A 21,832-nucleotide genomic window follows, 5' to 3' on the forward strand; every position below is an offset into this window, starting at 1 on the left:
CAATTCTAGTGTGTCAATATAAACCTAAATACTTGATATCCAGAATTATAGATCAGCCGGATATCTGTATCCATCCAATCCGGCCTAACCCTATTATTTGTGTATGAAATCTGGCAATTTTTACTTTGAAAGATTACTTGCTACACCTTTGTCCTTCATATGTTAGAATTGAGTTGCCCCCATTTTTTTTGGTAAATTTCAGGTTTATTTTGACACACTAGAATTGAAATTTTTAAAAAATCTTTAAAATTGCATAAATCAACCATATTATGGCTGGGGGCATAAATTTAAACAAAATTTTTCTAAAACGGGACAGGGTACTATGTATGTATTAGGTTTACTTACTACATTCTACTACAATTTCAGTTAGTAGTAGTTTTTCATTGCGCCATATCTCAAAAATAAGTTTAACCTTTTCCCACAAATATCCCAATACCTGTCCATGATCAATACCAAGCTTCCTAGATAATTGTAGAACGATCGAGCAAGTGCAGCAACATTTCATAGGTAAAAATATTGTTATAAATTTTGTCAGTGACAAATGACTAAATATGACAATTTTGTTAGACAGTTAATTCAATTTCAAGCTGTTTTTACATTTTTATTCTAAAGAGCAAGAAAGATAAGTCTATTGAGTTTCTTATCTAGATATAGTTATGGGTAAAGTAGCTGGGCTTAGTGTCCAAGGAAAATGGGGATAGATTTCACAGCTTTGGGCATACCTATTCTATTGACGTCATAGTAGATGGAAAGAGAAAGATAAGGACGAAAGAAAACCCAAAACATATAGGGTAGATGCTGTGAGTATTGGTGCAAAAAATATGACATAACAAAAAAAATTAGCCAATGAGATGCCACTATAAATTTTACCATTGGTCAATAACGGCCTCTCATTGGCTAATTTTTTTTGTTACGGCATATTTTTTGCACCAATACTCACAGCATCTATAGGGTACAGGGTATTTCCTGACGCTAATAGATTAGGTAGGCCAAAAGCAGTGACATATATCCCCATTTTGCTAGGGCACTATAGACTGCTACATGGGTGAATATACTTCAGTTAGAATGTAACTGCGCTACTAAAAAGAAAAACCTCAAAGGTAGAAATTTTAGAAGTAATTCTTAATTAAAACTTAGATGCTGTTTAACATCTAAAATGTCCTTTTTTGGAATCTAAATACTTTAATGTGTATTCATCGCATTTCCAATTAATAACTTTTATGAGAAATGTCCTATTGTAGAAAAATGTCCTTGCTGGTCTAATTAATTCCATTTTCGGCGCCAGAATAATTTTATACATTGTAACTTACTCAGGGAGCGCAGGGGAGTACAGAATAAAATTTTGTACATTGGAACTAACCCAGGGAGCACAGGGTAGTACAGAATAAAATTTTATCCATTGTAATAAACCCAGGGAGCACAGGGGAGTACAGAATAAACTTTTGTACATTATAACTAACACAGGGAGCGCAAGGGAGTACAGAATAAAATTTTATCCATTGTAATAAACCCAGGGAGCGCAGGGGAGTAGAGAATAAAATTTTATACATTGTAACTAACCCAGGGAGCGCAGGGGAGTACAGAATAAAATTTTATCCATTGAAAATAAGACAGGGAGCATAGGTGAGTACATAATAAAATCTTACACATTGTAATAAACCCAGGGAGCACAGGGGAATACATAATCAAATTTTATACATGATAATTAACACAGAGTGCAAATTGAAGTACATAATAATATTTTATACATGATGATCAACACAGGGTACAAAGGGGAGTACAAATACAATATTAAACATTAAAATTAACCAAGGGTGCACTGCACAGGAGAGTACAAAGTATTTCAATGGTTTTTATAAGAATTTCTATAGTTTACCTCCCTTCTCCATGATTTTATACTTAAAGAAAGAATAAAATGTAAATTAAAGTTGTAAGTAAAGACTGAACAATTCAATACAATTTAATGGAACTCTTAGTAATACTGTCAGACCAAACCTAATAGGATTACGTTGACATCCAGTAAAGCGAAGCTAATGATATTTAGTATAATTATTAGTAATTAAAAGGACCTTTGTATATTTTAATCACAGAGTAGCCGTGTCAATTCTCATAAGAAATGTAATTAAACGGGGTTAGATAAAGAAGTTTGGAAATAATTCAAAGCATATACATAAAGTAAAAAAGCCCTGAAAGAAGAAGTTAAGTATTGAAATATGATCAGACTGTGATAGAATAGAGTAGCTAATCTTCATAGATTATAAACAGGAAAGAATTCTTATACAGATGCATTGCATATGAAATACAAACTTACACAAACAAACACACGCACATAAAAATCCTTTTTTTCTGTGTACCTACTTTAAGAATACAATTACTAGTTAAGATATACAGATAGAATAGATGAATAAATAAATACTTACACACACAAACAGACAAACCACAAAACATGTAGGTTCTGAAAACAACCAGAGGGGAAGCCTTTGAAATACAACCAGAAAAAAATATTTTTTACTATATCTGTAGAATATTTTAACTTTAACTTTGGTCAAGTTGTAGGTATATAAGATTAGGGTTTTGGTTCCGGTTAGGGTTAGGTGGAAAGGGGTACCACCCTTTTTAGTTTTCCAAATCTATATCCTATTATTTAAAGGAATGCGAATTCTTGGTTTGTTCGTTTATTTCTTGCTGGCCAATAAACCGATTGAGTTCTCTAAATTGATGAAACTTTATTAAGATATCGGAGTAGTTTTAGGCTATATCATTTTCAAATAATAGTCTTTCGATGGTTTAAGACTATATTCCCTTCCCCTACTACCCCTTCGAATACAGTGCCCTTAGATGCTTGTTTTTAAGCAACTGGTTGGTTCAAATGTATGAACACAGTATTGGGTAAAAGGGCATGGGCTTTTTTTCTTGTATGGCTATCTTGGCGGGTACTACTTAGTCTTTTTGCCCACTATTTGCGATTCAATCTTCTCTCTGCCATTGTCAGGACTTGGCGTTCTTAATTTCCTACAACATATTTTTTTGCGGTAATTTTATCAACATATATTTGTACTCAAATGTGTCATTAGAATAATAATTATGTCGATCCAAAGGCAGTTGTGAATTTTTTATCATAATATAATTTCTGTAAACCACTAAAAAATGATGTAATGGCTATTTTTCTTTATAGTTTGTAATGTCTAAGCACCTACTGACCTCTCCCCTTTTCTTTGATTAAGATTTCAACAAGCTTTACCCTTCTACTCTTTTTTATCTGACCCTTTCCCTTAAAGGTTTCGTGCAAAATGATTTTGTCCATAAGTAGCGCAGCTACAACATGTATGCATCTGTGTCTGTTTGCTTATAGTAATTTGGCAGAGGAAAAGAAATATCTCAAGAAATTGTAGCTTTTTTGTCTTTTTTGAAATTAAAATTTTTGATTCATAATATTAAAGGGGCAAAGAGAAATGCTATATTAGTATAAATGAAAAAAAAACCTATGTATATGTTTATAGCATGCATGTAAAATTCAGTCTCCCGGTAAAATTGTTAAAGGGTTTCTACAATATCTCTAAAATTAACCTTTTAATATAAATTTCAAACTTTTTATTTAAAAATATTCATTTGCTTTTTAAATGTTAATAAAAAGATATCTTAAATAAATGTCTTTTTTTAGAGTAAAACATATAATCTTGTATGGTAAGGTTTTTTTATAATTACAAAGTGAATTGAACAATGTCATTAAGACATATAAGAAAATTCACATATTTGGAGTTATGATCCTCGTCATAGAGTAAGTGCAATATTAATATGAAATAAAATAGGCTAACTCTCATGGATTTGGAATTTTTGATGAGGACTGCATGGCCTTTTATTTTAGATAATCACGCTCACCCCATCAACAACAAGAAAATAAAGAGTTATATTCTTCAACTTGATTAAAACCAACAATTTTGCCATAGACAATTAAAAATTGTATTATTGAAAGAAAAACTTGTTATTTAGGTATAATTTTTGGGGAGAGTGTAAGGAATTAAAATTGACTAATTTAAGAAAAAGAATGTGTCTGTCTCAACCATGACACTTTGGTTGAGTGTGACTTCCGAATTAGCGGGAAGTTCTCGAGATCTGTTGGCGAACATACAAACCCCCAATACCAGGAACCATCAAGTTTCAACAGCAGGTTTGATTATAGATTTATTGATGAAATTATTTCAAAGTCCTGAAATTACAAAATCAATTAATACTAAATTCCAGTTTTTTATAACCACGTAATCTTGATTGCTTTTTAAAATCATTTTTCTCTACGGTTAAGAATCTTTGGAAACTTTGGCTTTAAAGGAAAATTATTTGGTTTAATAAATCATTGTTAAATGCAAAAATAAAAGCACATAAAAAATTACTAAAACATAATATTAATCATAATTAAGTTTCATGCTTAGCTGGCTAAAGCCTTTTTAAAACTAAATATAATCGTCCTATACACCATTCCACTTAATAAAATTAACAAATTCTACCTGAAGTTCTTATGGTTTCAAATCCCTGGTATACTAGGGTCGTTCACGCACTATGAGACCAATGATAGGCCAAATTTTGTTCTCCGAAATCTTCACACACTCATATCTCATTCAAAAGTAACGAACGTGGGCGCATCAAAATATAAACAATCCATACCGCGTCACTTTATGAAAGGAAAGTCAAAAAAGACGACATTTGCGCTTAATTTGGGATAATGATAAGGAATTAATTTCGATCTTGATAAACACAAAGCTTCCTCGAAAAGAGGTTAAGACAGTGTCTTTCTTGTTAAATTTATCTCAATGAAAACTTGATTTGGGTCATTCTAAGATTATTTTGTCTGTTATTTTTATATTTGCAAATCTATTGCTTGCTGTGTATCTGAATTTACAACCAGGGAATCCAAAATTTATTAAGTTTTTTTGTCCATTTGAATTTCCATTTAAAACATTTGTTGGTAAAAATATTTTCTTGTAGTTTAGAATGTTATAATTCAAGTCTAAGTCCTTTAATAGGGTCTATAGGAACAAGGGCCTAGGATTCTGGGATAAAAAAAATTCAGAGTATTTTCCTAGCCACTTCCTTAATTTCTCCATTTTATACCAAATTTCTTTTGGATGCACCACAAAACAAGTTTCACACAGAGATATTAACTAAAATTTTTACTATTTTATTTCAACAAAATTCTACTTCTTTATAATGTATCTTTTAACTTGGCAACCCTGAGTATAAAATTAGATTTTGTTTGCTGATGGACTTTATTGCAATTTCAACTCTTTCTTGTATTCAATTTGGTTGCTGTTTATTTGTGTTTAGAATAAAAAAGGTTTGTTTATTTGGTTTTAATGTTTAACCTGCTAAATCAAACGCATCGGCTCATTGTCTTGGAGGTGGATATTCAATCTCGGCCTTGTCAGGGAGGACGTGGCGTTCCAGTCTCATCCTAGACCACGTCATAACTAAAAACTTTAAAAGTTCAATCCACTTCTGCAGTATCAGATCGTCTGCTGTAGAGATGGGTTAGTATACCCATTATCAAGCTACCTTTCTCCTCCCTTTGAAATGCTGTTTATAATATAAACCATGGCCATTGCATGCTTTCTAAGCTTTTATTTCAAATTTTAGCCATATTCTATTCTTAAATGTTATATTAATAAATTAAAATGTTTTAGGTATGTATCTTAAGAATTATTAATTATTTAGACATTAAAGGTAAAACTTAAATTAAATAAGATTTTGATAAAATAATAAGAAAATAATGAGATAATTAGATGCAATAGCACAGAAATGTGTACTGTTTCGCTTTTAGTTAGGTTTCCCCCTTCTAACTTACAACAATTTTCAATACCCTTCAAGGCGTTCATGTGTATTTGTATGTAATGAGTGTGTGTGTTTGTGTTAGTGTGTTTGCTTGCATGGTTAGAAGAAAACCACTGATCCTCCTTTAATCATATGGTATGGTCCCTTTTATGAATCAGGAACAATCTGAATTTTCTTATTTTAGAAAATTAGAATGTTTGAAAATGGAAACGTACAAGATTTAAAATTAATTGAAGGTTATGTTAAAGAATCTGGCTTTGCTTTTTTTAAAATTTCTTTTTTAATTGATTTTGAGCTGGTTTCAAGCTATGTTTCATAAGCTAGCCCTTGATATTAGCTGCAAGCTTTATGTTTTATCATATGTCTAGAATGTTATAAGGAACTCTGAAAGCCGCAAATGTGTTTGTGTGTATATTATAGTTATCATATTTGAAGTACTACTATAGTCAGGTACAAAGGGATGGTTTTAAGTTAAAGTTTTCAGTTTTACCCTTGTTCCATATTTTAAAAATGCAAATGGAACTTTATAATCAATTTATGTATAATATTTTTTTTAAATTCCTATTATTTGACAATTACTTACATTTTTTTTATTCAATGGTTTTAAATTTATAATACTTATTCTTAAGAACACTATATTCAACACAACAAATTACAATATATGAGTCTCATCCTAATACATAGATATCTTTAAAACGCCTTACACTGATTAAACAAATAAAAAAGTTTATAGTTTCCTTTTCCCTTGGCGTCTATTATTACAGAATTTATGCTCATTTTAAACTAGTTTATAGTTTCCTTTTCCCCTGGTGTCTATTATTACAGAATTTATGCTCATTTTAAACTAGTTTATAGTTTCCTTTTCCCCTGGCGTCTATTATTACAGAATTTATGCTCATTTTAAACATGATTCCCGTTTCAAGTAAATATTCATCATCATACCTCAATCAAATAATCACGTAGTAATCTTAGGCAAAAATATTCAAAATGTTAACTTTTATATGTAAATTTTATTTTGTTTTATGTGAACGAATAAAGCAATTATAATTGCAGTAGATGTTATTATAAGACATAGAGACTTTGAAATGAAGTAACGTCGATCGATGAGATGTCATTAAATACAACTTTGAATTAATGACATGTCATTCTTATTAACAATTTTTGCCAGATTTTTCTCTTTTTTTCGGTAACTTTGGACAAAATCGTCTACATTGAGCGTTAGTTCGTGGCCTTTTCAAATATAAATATGTTATGAAAACCATGCTAAATTATATAAAAAATGTCATTTCCTACTTACATTAGCTGCAAATGAAGTTAAGGTTTGGGGACTAACTTCATATTTGTTTTTATCAGGGAGGAAGGGGACATTGTAATTTAAATCATACTGGTACCCAAAGTTTTTTTTTAACCGCGTTATCTTATTCTTTGGCTAAAAGACTTTTGGTACTTTTATTGTATTTTTAATGGTCGATTTCAAACTATAAATGTTAAAACATTTTAACCAATAATAAAATCTCTAGAAGGGGTGATTTTGTTTATCATCATTAGTGATATACATAAATGTATCGTCCATTTTCTTATCACTGGGTCCCTGTTTTTTAAAAATTTATTTATTTTTTTATATTTAGTAATTTAAGTACAGAATTAATTAATAATACCAAAATCAAAGAAAGAAAAAGTAAAACCTACATACTACAAGCAACATAAAGTAAGTCTTCGGTCTTAGCAAAACTGTTCTCAAACTAGAGTACATACGTATGTAAGATCAAGAACCTTGGGGAAATAACATGTCTAATGGTTTTTCTTAGAATAATAGATTTAGAATAAATTTAAATGTATACCGAAAATGTCACATTTAGATTTTTTTTTTACTCTACTTGCAAAAAAAGTCAAAGGTGCTGCAAAACTTATGGACATTATTTTTTTTTGCCAATTCTGAAAGGACCCTTTGCAAAAAAGGATCAAATTTTTGTCAGGAGTTCTCTGTAGTCAAATTGAAATCTAAATAGAGAACAAAATAGAACATCACGATCTTTGTTTACATTTTTTTAATATCTTAGATTCTCCAAAACTGATCTTGTCCGTCTGTCCATAATTTTATGAGAATTCCCCTGACCAATATGAATCAACACTATAAATTTATTTTCCATCTTTTGAAATATTTAATTTATTTTCTCGTATTCATTCGAATTCGGTGGATAGGAACCGGTTCTCATCCATACGAAAAAACTATGTCTAGCATCGTATTATATCCAGTTTTCTACGAATATATAAATGTACAATCATAAATGTACAATCAAAACTAGTTTTAATCTTATAATTGTACATTCTATATTCGCGGAAAGCCGTTTATAATACGATACGAGAAATAACTATTATATAACTTTTTATATTACTTTTAAGGATAGTTGGCTGATATTTTCTTGAATATTTCTCTTACTTATGATCTTCTTCTCTAAAATACAATTTGTTACTTTAGATTTAATTTCTTATTAAAACATAATTTTCTCAGCAGTTATGTAAGATTATCTTTCAAATTTCATAAAACATACACTTGGTCAGTACCCATTTACTTGAAAACTTACTTTCTACTACGTCCATCTGTCCACTTACCTTAAAAAGAGCCATTTTCCTGCATTGTTACAATGGATATAGCAATCCTTGTTCTAATATTGCACTTTTAAAACTTTGTGGACGAAAAGGTGCAAGCTTATTCCATAAACAATGAAAGGATGACAACAACCATAAAAGCAAATCTCACAAATTAAAAGAAATAAAAAAATACTTTCTATTCGTAGAGAATTGTTAATATATGAATGAAAACATAATAAGATTTGATATTTAAATTGAAATTTTTCCGATGGTATGACAATCGTAAACCGTTTGTATGGGCAAAATCCATCAAATTAAAATTATGCGGATGAGATGAAAATTGAAATGGGTGAAAGGTCGACATTTGGTATCAAATTATTATTATACAATAATACTTCATATATCCATCTTACAATAACGCAAAGTTATCATTTTTAATGCAGCTTCTTTTAGTTAAGTGTATGTCTATCGTCCGATTGAGTACATTACCAAAAAATCGATTTTTTCACCTTCAGGTTTTACTTTATAAAGGTTTTTTTCTTAGTAGTGCAAACATTATTTCATTTTTTGCCCAGTCGCCGATGATTTTGTCAAAAGACCTTAAGAATTTCCTTTTTACCTTTTTTATTCCTAATGTATAATACTCTACTGTCCCTTGTATTGTTATTGCTGCGCTGCTAATTTTTATTTTGTTGTTTTGTTTGACTGGAAATAATCTACTTAAATCCTTGACACAATTATAATTGACTACCCTCAATCCATCAATACAATAATACACTAAAAACAAGAATATTTATATTCATATGTAGCACAGCACACAAATAATAAGCTTCAAAATTTTCTCATGGAAAAATATTAAGTAGTAAAACACTTTTTCATATGCTTTGTTTTTGTAATTTTTTTTATTAGCCACTATGACCAATTTACGTTTAAAGTTTTTAAAACCCATCTACAATTAATAAAGCTTATCCCTTTAATTTAAACAATAAATGCATGAGCATTCAGAAAATCCCAATTTTAAGGTAGCTGCGATACTTAAGATTCGAATTCATTTGATGTTGAAATCTAAACTACCACCTTCCTACTTATCATATAAAATCATAACAAATCTTCAACTTCTATTTCTAATTTCCTTAAGGAGGTGAACATAGTTTTGGTGTTCTAACAAACATTTTATAAACAACTTTTAATCAATACATTTTAAACATCAAAGTCTATGATTAAGTAAAAGGGCAAGGATCAAAATTTTTGTAAAAAGATTTAATTAAACAAACTATTAGGATTCACTTTTATGATATTTCTGTTTGCAAATTTCATCCGTCAATAAACAAGAAATGTCATGTGATTAATTTAATTTTAGTGACTTTTTCACTAAAATACTTACATATTCTTATTATAGTGCAACTGCTCTGCTAAGAAGAGAATCTTAGCTAAAATGTATGAACTGCTAACATTTTTTAATATCCTGATGTTATAAATTGAAGTGTGGGCCCCAGAGGTATTCAAATAAATACGAAAATAGTTTTTAACAGGGGCGTGCGAGAGAGGAGGCTTTTTATTAACCCCATGTTTGTAAAAAGGAGATTCCTAAAGGTATTTGTTGTATATTAATCTTCTTCCCCATTTCCCCTTTACGATTTATTAAATCCTCCTAATCATTTCAATGAACCCCACTACAAGATTTTTAATTGATGGGGGCACAGTGCAGCATTTTACTACAACCCTCCTCCCCCATTAGCAAAATCATGTGCACGGTTCTTTTTTTCTAAATCATGGCTTCAAATAACTTTTTAATCAATATCTTAGGAATGCAAAAAGTAGTTTTGAATACCACGACGACGAATATGGTTGAAATAATATTAATATATGCTTTTAAATTAGCAATACATATATATACTTAAATAGTAGTCATAGCTGACCTAATAACGATATATTTTAATGACTTCATCACAACAAACTTAATAGTGATCTTTATTTGTGATGGAGATAAATTTATCTTCAATTGTGCTGTCACTAGGTCTGAAAGCCTGGGTGTATGAGGTGCTCTAAGTTGAGAATCATGATTTAATATCAAGCTTCAACTCCTCTCTTATATTCATTGAAATGGTCAACTTGTTTTCATTTTCATAAGTAGCGCAGCTACAATTAGTATACGTTTGTAAGTTCGTCCTTCCAAAGTACACTTGAATGTTAATAGTATAGCCTCTACACAGTTTTTCTCAAGTTCTTACTCAATTAATAATATGAACGTAAGAACTTATTTGAGATGCTCTATATATAATATATATAGCATTGTTTGATATGGTATTTATAATTTTGTAAAAAAAGCTTTTCTTACTTATGTCGTACTTATCTTTTTTTCCAAAAAGCTTTTATTTCTTATGTCTTTTAAACACTACTTTTAACAAAAATATTGTTGATTTGTTGTTGTTCCGGTAACAATGGAAACAATTATTCTTGTTATAATATTCATTATATTGTTAGCGCAGATACTCTGTATTTAGGGCTGACATAAAGTTACATAAAAAATATAAAAGAATATTGACTGTTCCTTAATTTCTTGTTTTTTGACATCCAACACAAACAATATAGTTGCGCTTTGTTGATAATACCTGTTAAAATTGAAAGTCATGTATGTTTTAATATTTAATCTTTAATATATATCGTATATGTGAATGAATCCCTTTGTATCACAAAATGTATACTTTATACTGTTAAACATGGATTATTTTTTTTCAACAATTTTTTGAAATTTCGCCCTTCCTATGGACATAGTTTATGTTATTGTATTTAATTTATAAAACTTTAAATGGTAAAGAAAAATATTTTTAACATAAATGTGTTAATTTCTAAATAGTCTTTCTAAGTAATAAAAACATGTAAAGGTATATCTAGAAAGTTAATCTCCCCGCTAAGCCTTAGTAAAAAAGTTATACCAATTCAAGTTAAATTAAGGGAGATGATTATGTATGTACCAGATGCCTAATTTTAAAATGAGAATTAAAATTATTTATTTGATACCAATTGTCCTATCCATGATTATTATCCACAGAAGAAGAAAAAAAGGGTAATAATTGAATGCAGCAAATATTATAATTTCTGGAAGCGTAGCTAATTTCTAAATTGGATAGACCTGACTAAACAAATCACTCCAGTAAAAAATAGATTAATGAAAATAGGCTTCTAAAAAATGAATAGTTATGTCATACTTAGTGATTTATTCACAACAGATACCAAACATTCACTTTATATTACATTTTATATTATTAGTTGAATATTTTTTGTGTGTTTTGTGTAAGAACACGCGAAGAGTGTTATCATGCCACTTTTCCTGAATAAACTAAGATTTTAGGCAAAATATTGCATTCAAATATGGACAATAATAATTACAATACACTGGTGTCCATACACTTTCTCATAGTTTTTATACTTTAGGACAAATAGCAAATGAATGAATACGAGTTAAAATAAAGTTACGGTGAAGGAACAGTTTGTGTCTTATTATGCAGTATATTTTTATTTTATACACTTGTGTAAGTTAATAAACACCTCTATACATTTAATACAGAATTGCTTTACAAAGCTACATATAAAATTCAATTTTGGAGGTTTTAAATCTTTAATAATTAAAGCGCTCATAAGTACTCAATCTCATGTTAATGTTTTAAAAATTGCTTTTAATTAAATGTACTTTTTGCTCGTCTAAATTCTTTTAGCTTGTTGGTAAATACACTCATACATACATGTACATCACTTTTTTTTTATCACCCTCCCTTTTTTCCCACCTTTCATTTTTTTATCACCTTTTACAGTGAAACAACACGGTATAGTCGGGGTATGGTCATAGATGGAGGGACTAATGCCGATTGAATTAAATTTACAACCCTTTTTCTGCTAATATTTTTCTAACATGCATAAGATTGTGTAGAAGATTATTTGTAATTGAATTTCATCTCCCTGAATCCCTGGGTAAGGTAAGGTTTAGTGTCCAAAGGTTGCATTTATGAAGGACAATGCTATTTAATTGCAGATAGGGTATTTCAAAATTCTGTTTGGTTTGTTCTTCTACATTGCAAATGTTCTGGGGTCGAAATAATATCCTTTAATACTTTTCAAAAAGGGGACTTATTATTCTAACTGTAATTCATCATATTACTTAGTTGGATGAATTTATTTCTTGTATGGTTTGAAAGAATTATTTACAAAGTTAATGAAGCTTGTGATTTTTCTTTTCTTTTCTGTGGACTACCGTTTTGATTTCGGTATAAAAGTAGTTAATTATTTAATTTAAAACATAACATAATCTTTTAATTATCTATTCTTTGAATTTACATAGTTTGGTCAGCTTAATTGAGTGTTCTGTCCATTTTCCAAAAGTTTTTAAAAATGTACAGAAATCTATATGTATGAAATCATCGCTTAAAAATCCATCCATAACTTTTAAATTCCATAACATTTTTTTGAGAAGGTAAATGACATGGGGTGCATTATATTCCGCATAAAATCAGAATAGCAAATCACCAATACATCAAAAATTATTTTAAAATATTAAATAACAAATAAATAGATTAAGATTAGAAAAACACAATACTGATACATTAAATGTAAAACTTTTTAATACAGTTTAATCATTTGGATAGCTAAACATTTTCAATACTAATGTACCTTAATCTTTAATAATAGATATAATTGGAAATAATATTAAAAAACCTTAGCTAAATAATTATTTGTCTCTTTTTTTCTGTGATGTAAATCTGCGCTGTTGATATTTTGTAAAAATTATGGTACACCAAATGACATAAAGTTATGATTGATTGCTGATAGTTTTGAAGGCATATCTAATCAAACCGAGGAAGCTTTTTAGGCTACTACTGAAAAATTCCTATTTATACTAAATAGTGTGTCGAAATCCTTATTTAATATATCATATTATTTAATGAGAAAACTTTTTTTTTAAATAAAATATTTCCTCAAGTAAATTTAGTGTTTTCAAGAAAGATATTTGAATTTATTTCAGGGAATTAAATAAGTCTTATATCTTTAGATCAAAGATCTAGGTTTGGGCTTTTTAGGGAAGTTCGTAAATGTCTTTGGACGGAATAGCAAAACATAAGCATAATCTCATATATAATTAAGTTAGTGCTCCCTGTTACTTATATAAGTATTTTGTGAGTCATTTATTGCATTTTAACGAGAACAATTTTGTCCATATTCAGGGTAGATGCAGCTAGTTAACAATACAAGGATGTTAGGTTAAGTAACATCGATCAGACAACCAACCCTTTGACTGCACGACCTTTGTCTGAGAAGTCCTAACTGTGCATGGTAGTGGGTTGCGCCTGTTTATAGGCCAATGCATTACTATTTATGTCGCGAACCTGACATGGCAGCAGTAGGAACCATTTTTAACGTCTTTAGTTATATGACGCGGTGTCGGCCCGAGATTCGAACCTTTCACCTCCCCGGCGACGATCGGATGCGCTACGTGTTAAGCCAAGATCGCGGGTTAAAAAATAAAAGTTAACTGAATGAAGCTGTAAATGAATCCCATCCCTAATCCATGTCCCTGTTTAAAGTATAGTCTTTAAAGTCTCTAGATCGCCTATAAGGTCTGTATTTTTAAAGAGTGTTCATCGGACATACGTATGCATTTGATCTAGCAATATACTAGCTACGCTACGAAAATGTTGGATGTACATATTTTTTATATATGGCATTATGCATGATTTTTTTTGGCTTTTTTGGGCACAAGGCATCATAAGAGTGTCACAAATTCAGGGGAAAAGGTTACAAGTTATGCGTTCTAATCCTGTTTTAAAGTTTGAAATAGATAACTCTGAGTGTTTTAGCAATTTTACCCTTCCTAAAATTGAGAACTTTGTTTGTAAACTATCGAATCTTATTTTGAACCATGAACCATAAGTGGAATTCAGTATAAAAAAGTATTTTGATTGCACGGCTCTGTCTAGAACTATGCATTTCAAGGCATCTACATTAACTTATACGCTAGACTGTGAGAAGTAAAAACTATCTAGTTATAACACGGTTTTCTCAAATACCCAACCCTTTATCTCTGAAGAGTTTTAAATGTATGATGTTCATGTTTGGCTATCATTTCATACTTTTTTTTACTGATAATAAGACTATAAACGTCAGCTTGCACACCGGTAATAAGATTTATTAATACGTCTTTCGAAAAAAAAAAATGTTTAGTTTTTACCTTTTCCACCAATTTCGTTTTTAGTGACATGCCGTCATTTTTATGATATCAAGGACCTTAAATCAGTGGTCGCTAAAAAGTTTGTTCGTCTGTCTGACACATTTCTAAAGTTCTTGTACGTGTACACATAAAATGACGTTTATTTATTTAAAAAGATGTAACTTTGAATTTTAGCTAATCTTGTTAAACCTAAAATCTTGAAATCTAAATTATATATGTAATTGTTCTTGCAGCAATATTTAGCAAGTGACAAATTATGCAAAGTCTTATCTTAATGTCTTTTTAAATCTCTGGAATATTTATTGTTTCGGGAAACTTATGTCCACTAGCAACGCAGCAATAACAAAATAATGTTTAATGGAAAAAGTTGAAATATCAAGTTCATAAAAATGACGACGAAGCCCTATCTGTCCTACTTATGATTCCTGTGACGTCATAAAAATGAGGGATTATCCATCTCTTTTTTAGGGTTTTCTTTCCCACTTCTCCACTCATCTTCCTCATTTTTATGACGTCACAAAAAATCACATTCCTTTGAATAGATAGAATAAAGTTGTGAAAAAAAACCATAGGACAATCAGACTGACGAACGGACATATTCAAGAATTTTTGTAGCTGCACCACATGTATCACGTGAAATTGTTAATGTTTTAAAAGATTTTTTTTTCAAAAAAGAAATTTGTTGATAATGGTTAATATGCCTTTCATAGAAAATTTGGTTTTAGCTTATGAATAGGATAGTTTCATGTGCATGCCATTGTCAAAAAAATATGAAAAAAAATAAAAGCAATTTTGTGTCATTTATTTGTAAAAAAGTATAGTATGAGTAACGTCGGAAGATTTTAAAGGTACTCAGCTATAAAAACAGCTGCAGAAAAAAAATTAAGATTTCTTTCGCTAAATTCTGCCATTTTTACAGATTTTATTTTAAAAATTCCAGTCCCCAAGATTTCTTGGATGTGAAAAAACGTTTTAATAGTAATATATATTGTTGAATTGTGTCTTCACTTTTATTTCATGCTAGGTAACTCGATGCATTTTTCTTCAGAATAGAATAGATCCCTCATTCAATAAACTTTTAAATATTTTGGTCCACAGCAGTTTATAGAAAGAAATATAGTATGTAAATAACATTTATATTCTTTCTAGTCGCACATATTTTAGCTTAGAGGTTTATTTGTATCCTTATATAAAAGTAATGTGTGTCTGTCTGTGTATGTGTTTGCATCGAAAGATCTTGCTATCAGCTAGTCCGAAATGTCTTTTCTTCTCATTGAAGCTTCTAATAAGTTGGTTGTGAAGATGGGCGAGGGTCGGAATGGGGATGGAAAAAATAAAGCTCTAAACTTGATATTTTCAAAAGAAAATACAATTTCATCCTTCTCGTTTAAAACCAGGCGCGCGAAAAGAAAGACTGCACCCAAATGCCCGCATGTCACTGCTTAAACCAGATCTATTTTTGTATCAAAGCCTATTAATATAAGGTAAATAAGAAGGTGCACCTATCTCCCACAAAATCATGCTTAATTTCCAATACATTTTTATCATATATATATTATATACTATACCTAACATGAAAGTACATACAACAGACTATACAAAAAATGAACAATATAGCTTCAAACTTTCAAGTCTTTTATGGTCTCTTTTTAGAGCTAAACCTTTTATCTTTGACTAATTGCACCAAATTTTTACCCAAGATAATATATTCTAAACTTTTTTTTGTGAATATACACGTTTTTAAATCAGGGTCAAGCTTTTTAGGATATTTGGATCAAGTATAAAATACAAAGAAGGTTTTTTTTATTAACTCTCAAGGGTGCTATCAGCCAAATAGTTATCATCACAAACGTACATCTTTACAAAAAATATGCCTACAATGATCTGAAAGATTTAGGAATTCACAAAGCTTTATCAGAAAGTCTTTGTTGTTTAATTGGACCTTGTTTTATGTTGAGTTCTAATGTTTTATCGTACTTTGTATTATTTACCCAATCCGATCCTTTTATGTTAAAATAGTTGAAATTCTATTGCTAAAACTACTAATATGTTGCTTTCGTACAGGGGGGGGGGGGGGAAGACAAAGACAAAACTGTATATGAGTAACGCAGCAAGGATTTTGTGACAACATATGATGGTTAAAACGTAAAATGCATTAAATTTTAAAAAGTGACAACAGCTAGAAAGCATTCAAGGTACTGACTGACTGCCAAACTTGTTTTATGCTAAAGTTGCAAAATTAAATTAAAGTACCCAAAGTATTTGAGCTAATGAATAAGATAACACTGTAATAAAACATTGGGTACCAGTGTAATAAACTTTCGAATGTCTCTTACCTCCCTGATTAATTAGCATTGCTCTTAGATTCATATTGAGAGAAAAAATTGAATGGCTCATTTTTTTTTCAAAATATGAAAGACCTGTTATTTTCAGGCTTAAATATTAATTGATTCAGCATCTTTCAGTGTTGTGAAAGATCTAATTTTCATGGTGGCCTATCACAATTTTAGGTTGTTCAAATAAAACAGTAAAATAAAAATAGGATAAATATTTATTAAATTTAAAAAATCAGTAATAGGATTAGATTTTTTTATGAGATGACAAAGACAAATTTGATAAAATCAATTCACTTATGACACAAAGAGATAATTTTATTTTCAACATATTTTTAAATGCACCATAATAAACATTAAAAATACTAATTCGATCAATATTTTAAAAAATGTTTTTTTTATGAATTTTTACGAAAACACATCGATTTGTTTTAAAAAGGGTATCATAGAAAATTATCTTAGAAGAATGGTCAGTTGGGTTTTCTAGATTCTTATCGTTTCTATGGTCATTTTCAAAAATGAATGCACTTTTGGGATCATGGAAAGAAAACGAAGTAGCGGGTTTTGATTATTTTAGGTTAGGTAAATGTTAAGATTACCCCGCAGGGTTAGAGACCACCGCAGGGAATAGGGAAAACAGTAAAAGTGTCGAACTATCACGTCAGAAAAAATTAACAATTAACCAATGAGAAGCTAGTATTCACAATGGTAAAATATATAGCGGCCTCTCATTAGTTAATTGTTAATTTTTTTCTGACGTCATAGTTCGACACTTTTACTGTTTTCAGAAATAGGAGAAAATCTACTGAGAAATTACGACGAAACCCACAACTGCGTTTTCTTTCCATGGTCCCAGTTTTGTTCCTAAGTAACGCAGCAATATTTTTAATCATAAGAAATACTAAACGTTGAAAAATAAGGGAATATGATGAGAAAACTGTATTATAAACTTTATGATTGAAGGTATGACATAATTTATAATTTGTTTAGAATGCTTAATTATTGCAGTCTATTTATCGTCAGAGAGTATCTTTTCGAAAAAAATATATTCAAATATAAAATTTTATATTTATTGTTTATAAGTAGTTTATTACGTATTTTACATATTCAAACAAATATTTATTATGGACTGTAAACTTTTTACTCAAATGAAAACGAGTTATGGCATTATTACGAGTTTTATTTAATAGGCCAATTTTTACTGCTAAAATATGATATTTGTAATTACAGAAAATACATTTTTCTCACCATTAAGATAGGTAATTTACGTACTAAATAAACTTATAAACATACCTATTTAGAAATAGGTACATCAAGAAGGAACTTAACCTCTGCTTAATTCTTTAATGAATTTAATAAAAACTATAATAATATATTTTTTTCTTCTAGGTAAGTGAATAAAAAAGAATTACATTTTAAGGCCTAAAATGATTTTTAGAGATATAGTTACTACTAGTTAAAGACCTATTCCGGCCAAAAATAGCTAAAAACCTGATTTTTTTTAGAATCGAAGTCACTCAATGTGTCCTGTGAATTTATCAATATGTTGATTTGTATGACGCTTTAATGATATTTTGAAAAGCGCAAAAGAAGAAAATTTGAATATCCGAAAATTTTGAAACAAAATGAATTATTAAAAAGTTTAACGCAAGTGGAAAAAGGTATCGCTAATTATTCTATTTGATGAAAATCCTATAATTTTTTAAAATTTGATATAATGAAATAAAAATTTATAAAGGAAATTTTTATTGAATTTTTACAAACACCTTCAAAACTTGTTATCAATTATAAAATCTAGTTCTAGTTTTCAGAGCTTAAGATGGACAAATTTTTAAATAGCAACATCTTTTTAATCTAACTTGGTAACTTTTTAAAATCCGTCTCTTGGTTGGATTTATAAATTAAGCGAAATCAGAAAAATTGCTTCAATTGAATGTAGTTTCTAAATATCTATAATACAAAATGGAACGGTGTTTATCTGTCTGTCTGTCCAACCGTCCGTCTGTCTATCCATCCTTTCTTCTGTCCACCAGTCTGTCTGTAGCCTAAGATCTTGGTAACTTGACTAAGCTAGTTATCTTACAAAAGTATGACATTACAACGCCAAATGTTTTATAATTTATCTGATTCTGCAGATAAATGCTATTATATTCTTATACTTTTAATAAAAGGTATGTTATTAATTTTAAATTTTGCGCTACTTAACTATTATATTGGGTTAGTTAACTTTATTGGGAAATTGTAATATTAGTTTGAAGAAAGATAAAGGTAACTATATCAGTAGCAATATTACAGATATTAGAAGAGTCCTCACAAAAAAGCTAAAAATAACTATTTCTAATTAGCGACAAATAACAGTTATTTAAAACTCATTTGTGCTGTTTTATATCAATGTTAGAATGTTAATTGATAAAAGTTCTAATAATCAATTTAGTCATTTTATCGAGACATAGATTTCTTAAAAATGACATTTCATAATAATGTTATTTTTATATCTTATAAAATTAGGCTAATACAATGCATGAACAAACTTACGAAAAGATATACAAACTACTAATGTAATGGTTGTAGCTGTAGTGTAGGTTGACTGCTTGACAGTGATATTTTACAAGAATATGTAAACGTTTGTTATGAGTATAGTAAGATTGTTTAAAGGCCCGTGGGTTATTATTTCAAATAGATAGATGCACGACTAGCCAGGGAGTGAAGGGACACATGGATTATTATTTCAAATAGATAGATGCACGACTAACCAGGGAGTGAAGGGACACATGGATTATTATTTCAAATAGATAGATGCACGACTAACCAGGGAGTGAAGGGACACATGGATTATTATTTCAAATAGATAGATGCACGAATAACCAGGGAGTGAAGGGACACATGGGTTATTATTTCAAATAGATAGATGCACGACTAACCAGGGAGTGAAGGGACACATGGGTTATTATTTCAAATAGATAGATGCACGAATAACCAGGGAGTGAAGGGACACATGGGTTATTATTTCAAATAGATAGATGCACGACTAACCAGGGAGTGAAGGGACACATGGGTTATTATTTCAAATAGATAGATGCACGACTAACCAGGGAGTGAAGGGATACATGGTTTATCTGTATACATTATCTGTCACACACAGAAAATGAGATAAAAAAAACCGCACCCCCCCCCCCCCCCGACCGTTTAGAGTTAACCTACAAAGCGTGTTCAACAAAGCTTATGCCTTACTATACATTTAATTAATGTAGTATGTAGATACACCTTAAAGTCAGCTTTGTTTTTTCTCATTTCTTTTTTTAAACAAATTTTCTAAACTGAAAATTAGACCCCAATACATGGAAGGAACAAGTTTATTTTTCTTATCTAAAATCTTTTTTCTTATCTTATGTGTTAAGATAACTTTAAAATTATGTGGACAATATTTAAGCGTGTGTGTGAGTGTGTTGAAAAAATCCGTGATTCTGGCCCGTGCTACGGAAAAACAAGCATTCACACAAAAATATAAAAAAAATTACATTTGAATGTTCAATAATTCGTTATTTACGTGTCTGATGACAAAAGTTAAACTGTTCCCAGAAAATGATTTTAAAATATTCATTTATCAATTAGTAAAATTATAAAAAAAAGGACACTGGCCAAAAAATTTATGTATATCCCCTATGATGATTCACAAAATCACCCTTTCCGTAGCGTAAAATTAGTGGTTGAAATGCTTGAAAAATCAACTTGATAAACCAACCAATCAAAATATGCTAGAGTCCCCAAAGTTGTTAATCCAAATAATAAGAAAACATTATTATAAAAACTTTGGGGACTAGTTTTATAAACAGCCCATTGTCCTCTCTCTCTCTCTCTTTGTTGGGGAGAGGAGGGGGGGTATTGTCAAAATGAAAATGTAAAAAAAATAATTTAAAAATATTTTGTTGGGGCTATAGCACTTACACATCCAGCAAATTTACAGTTGATGTATTTTTGGCAAAATGTTTTCTACCTTTTTCTCATGCCATAAATACATCCAACACAGGCAAAAATACATCCAATATTTTAATATATATGTCAAAAATACATCTGACACTGGCATTTACACATCCATACTTTTTCAATTATATGTCATATATACATCCAACACTGTCAAATATACTTCTAGATTAATTTATAAGAATATTTATTTATTTACAATTAATTAGATTTTGTACAGTATGTATATGTTTTAAATTTTTGCCCTATTTTAGTTACTCTCTCCCTATTTACTTCCCTTTTTCTCAAGATGCTCCCTACAAAACATCAATACATTTCTGCAGGTGGTCAAATTATTGTGGAAAAACCACTAAAGTACATTCCCTGCTATTTAATTTTTAGGATTTTTGGGAAACATACAAAAGGTTTTAATCTTTTTCACTAATAAATATTCAATTATTTTCAATTGATTCATGTTTAAAAGTTTGTTTATGTTTATTTTAAATTTCTACTACACCCTCTTTTCCTTTTTAGTTATAGCAACAAGATGAACAATTTCGAGCTATATTGAAGTATTGTTCTTTATTAGGTTTAGCTTAAAGCATTTTAAGATTTAAATATATCAAGTTATGCTTTACTTTATTATAAGGTCTTAGTTTTGATAAATTACAATTCAGTTACATAACTAAAAATAAAATAACAGATTTCATTGTTTCAATAAATAAAATAAAATACAAACATTTTATAAAATAAATCTTTATTAAAATGTTGTAGATATGACTAAGCCTTGTAAATTTTCTAGAAAAATATTAAAATAGGGTTGTGAGATTTGGGTAGGTTAAGGTTTAAGAAAGGGATAAATAGTTTGGAAAACATAAAATTTTTATTATGTTCAGAGAATATA

At 29.5% G+C, this 21,832-nt stretch overlaps 1 protein-coding gene across 1 annotated transcript in view; it reads left to right on the top strand.

The window, feature by feature from the left end:
- The window catches only part of LOC145330748 (uncharacterized), a 270,794-nt gene that overhangs the window by 41,864 nt on the left and 207,098 nt on the right, over positions 1 to 21,832 (top strand). The gene's annotated exons all lie outside the window — the stretch shown is intronic.

This window comes from Acartia tonsa, chromosome 10 (genome assembly GCF_053477335.1).
Source record: "Acartia tonsa isolate MP-2025a chromosome 10, ASM5347733v1, whole genome shotgun sequence".
Taxonomy (NCBI): domain Eukaryota; kingdom Metazoa; phylum Arthropoda; class Copepoda; order Calanoida; family Acartiidae; genus Acartia; species Acartia tonsa.